Raw genomic sequence first — 3,263 nt, 5'->3', positions numbered from 1 at the left:
TGGCATCCAGCTGACATCAACTGACTATATATAGCACCAAATACTTTAGCTACTCATATCTTCCTGGCAAAAGGGAGGGAGAGGGAGAGATTAAGTTCTCTCTATTGTGTTTCTGGGCTGTGAGATAGTTGAATGGAATACTCATTCAAGAAGAACGCTTTTAGTGAACACCTTCTGTTGGAAGAGACCACAGCCCAAATGGATTTTAAAGATGTAGTTCTTATTCTATACCATAGTTGAGGTGACAAGAGACAGATATTAATTAGAGCAAAATGATCGCTTATTTAAAATCAAAATGAACTGTAGGGGCCCTGGAGAGATGACTCTGTGGTTAAGAATACTTGCTGTTCTTGCGGAGGACCTGGGTTCAGATCCCAGTCACTCGTGTGGTGGCTCACAGCTGCCTGGACTTCAGCTTCAGAGAATCTGACACATTTTTTTAGCCACTACAGGTGGGTATTCAGAGAGAGAGAGAGAGAGAGAGAGAGAGAGAGAGAGAGAGAGAGAGAACAGAGAAGAAGAGGGGGAATGAGGAGGGGGAAGAAGGGGAGAGAGAAGAATAAAATAAACCTTTTAAAAATTAACATTATGGACAATATTCATGGGGCCTCGTCAAGACCAAAAGCTGTGATGAGCTGGTCAACAGAGCAAGGATGTAACCAAAGAGGAGACTGATTGCAGCTCTTAACAACAGGCAATATCTGAATGGTGACAAAGGAGAGCTTAAAATTGGCTTCTAACTGGGTCACACTTTGGAAGGCATCCATAGAGGTTATCCCTGCGAAGTTGCCCGGCCTCTTTCAGGCCTGGAGGGAAGGATTTCTGTCTCCAGGAACAATAACAGGGAACATCCTCAGCGTCAACCGTCTTGGCTTCCTTGATGGACTTTGATCACAAAGTCACGTTCCCTTCTCCCACGCCAAGTTTTTCTTTCACTCTTTCCCATTTCCAGGAACACCCTTCCCTGCTCACCTGGCTCACTTCTTCACATGTTCAGGGCTCAGGTTGAATACTAAGTCCTCACAATACCTTGTCCCAACCATCCTGCCTACATCACACTGTACCACTCTCAAGTCCCTCACTCAGTGTTCTTAGTGCCTTGAAATTAGTCAAGAGTAGTAGCATATGGGAGTGAGTGATGGAATCACTCCTCATTGAAACAAACAACCGGGGCTGGAGAGATGGCTCAGAGGTTAAGAGCACTGACTGCTCTTCCAGAGGTCCTGAGTTCAATTCAAGGTGAAGGAAGCCTTGCCAGGTGTTCTGTTCTTAAAGGCTCTTGATTCCCAACAAAGTCACACTCAGTATATTTCTATTGTATCTATAGACAGATCTGGCACTTGACCAAATCATGCCCTGCCCCATGTCACATTGTGATTACCCTTTGGTCCGTAGTACCACCATCCCATTCCTATGGCCCAGGCTCAGCCCTGCCCCTGCTCCACCTCCAACACGATGAAAACTAGAAAAAGATATCCCCGTACTCAAGACACCTGTCTTCCTAGGAAATCTTCCCAAGTCTGTTCAAACAAGGCAGTGCTTTCTTTTCCCCTCGAGTTCTGAATTCTTAAGTAGTTCCTAATTGATGCTAAAGACCAAAAAAAAGGGGGGGGATTTATTTTCCTTAATGATCAGAATGATGGCATTCTAGTGTCTAAACTCTGTCTTGGGAAGATAGAGACTGGAGTTCCTTTACTGTGTATGTGATAGAGCTACATAATATCTGTGTGGTACAACTGTTCCCATTGTTGTGCCGGCCCCAGCTGCATTTCCAATCTTACCATTTGGTGAAAGATCAGAAAAGATCAAATAAGGTGATTCTTTTCACCGCATTACTGACCAACAAAAATCTACATCTCGAGACCCATGAAAGCCAAACTTATACTACCGCAGGTAAACACGGGCACCTCAGCCAACTGGTAAACAAGGTTTGCCACGACTGCCCTTAACTGAGAGCTTGTTTTGAAACTCTGTGTTTCTCCTTGTCCTCTTTGCAGTCTATCTTAGGTGGCTACAGGAAATTCCAGATTCAGGCAGGATTTGAAGGGTGCAGGATGTGGGAGCTGACTGGGAGCTGAGCAAATATCACATTACTGTTCCTGAGGCTTGGGTTCAGGTTGACACACAGGAAACCTAAAACAGGCAGGAGCTGCAGTGGCACTGAGGGATGGCTCCAACAGCAAGTTGTCATGCTACCTGTAGGGATAAATAACACATCAAACCTTAGAATAAACCAGGGAAATAGTGGGGAGGAAGCAGAATGCAAAGACCAGTCTGTCAAGGCAACGTTAAAGGAGTAAGTCTAGGAACTTGGAAATATACTTCACAGATGTGCAAACAAGTAGAAGGGCTTTTAAATAACTTAGGGTTCTGTTTGACATGAGACATTATTGCTCCTGACAGCACCAATATATTCCTAAGAGAATGTTGAGCACCGAAGACACTCCACTTGGAGCTTGTTTTCTTCTTGACAAAACTGGTCTTTGGGCAAGGAATTGCCCATGCATCGACCACTGACAAAATGCATGCTGTCTGGACAGGACAAGCAGGATACAAGAAACAAGACTGTTAAATCCTGCCAAGATAGGGTAAGATAGTTTTGAAAAGTTTCCTGCCTCTGAAAATGGTCTGTCAATTACTCTAGGCCTTAGCCAAAGTTGGTTGCTCCAACGTTGCAAGTGAAACTTCTGGTGATTGCCCAGGTAGCCAGTTGTCTCTGTCATTTGTTGCACATTTTAGAAGTTGCTTGATTGCACGTCCTGCTTACTCAAGTAATATTATTTCCCTTCTCGGGTTTTTGATGGGGACGAAGACTAGATAGTTGTAGTTACTTTCCTCTCATGACTTGGCCAAGTTATTTATTACACAAGACTTAAACTCATTAGAATAGGATAATCATTGAAACATTTATCATATGTTTCTTGCTTGATATTGTTTGTGCTGGTTGTAATTCTAATTTTATACCTGATATTTGTTCTTATTATATATAATTTTATATTAGGCTTAGAACTTTCTTATTTAAACAAAAGGGGAAGGTGCTGTAGGAATTCCTACAGCCAGTAGCCTTTAAGTTACCTGCCCACTTGGACATGGCCTCTTATACTATATATGCTGATGTAAAGCACACGTCCAGCCTCTCTTCTGGCGGCCTGATTTGGTTCCTGTTCAGAGGATTGTGATCTGTGAGTCTACTCCCTAAATAAATAACCCTTTATGATACTTAATTCTGAGCTAGTGTGGGATTTCTTTTTAGTGTCCTTCTT

This window comes from Microtus pennsylvanicus, chromosome 7 (genome assembly GCF_037038515.1).
Source record: "Microtus pennsylvanicus isolate mMicPen1 chromosome 7, mMicPen1.hap1, whole genome shotgun sequence".
In the NCBI taxonomy this organism is placed as follows: domain Eukaryota; kingdom Metazoa; phylum Chordata; class Mammalia; order Rodentia; family Cricetidae; genus Microtus; species Microtus pennsylvanicus.
This window is presented reverse-complemented; position numbering follows the sequence as displayed.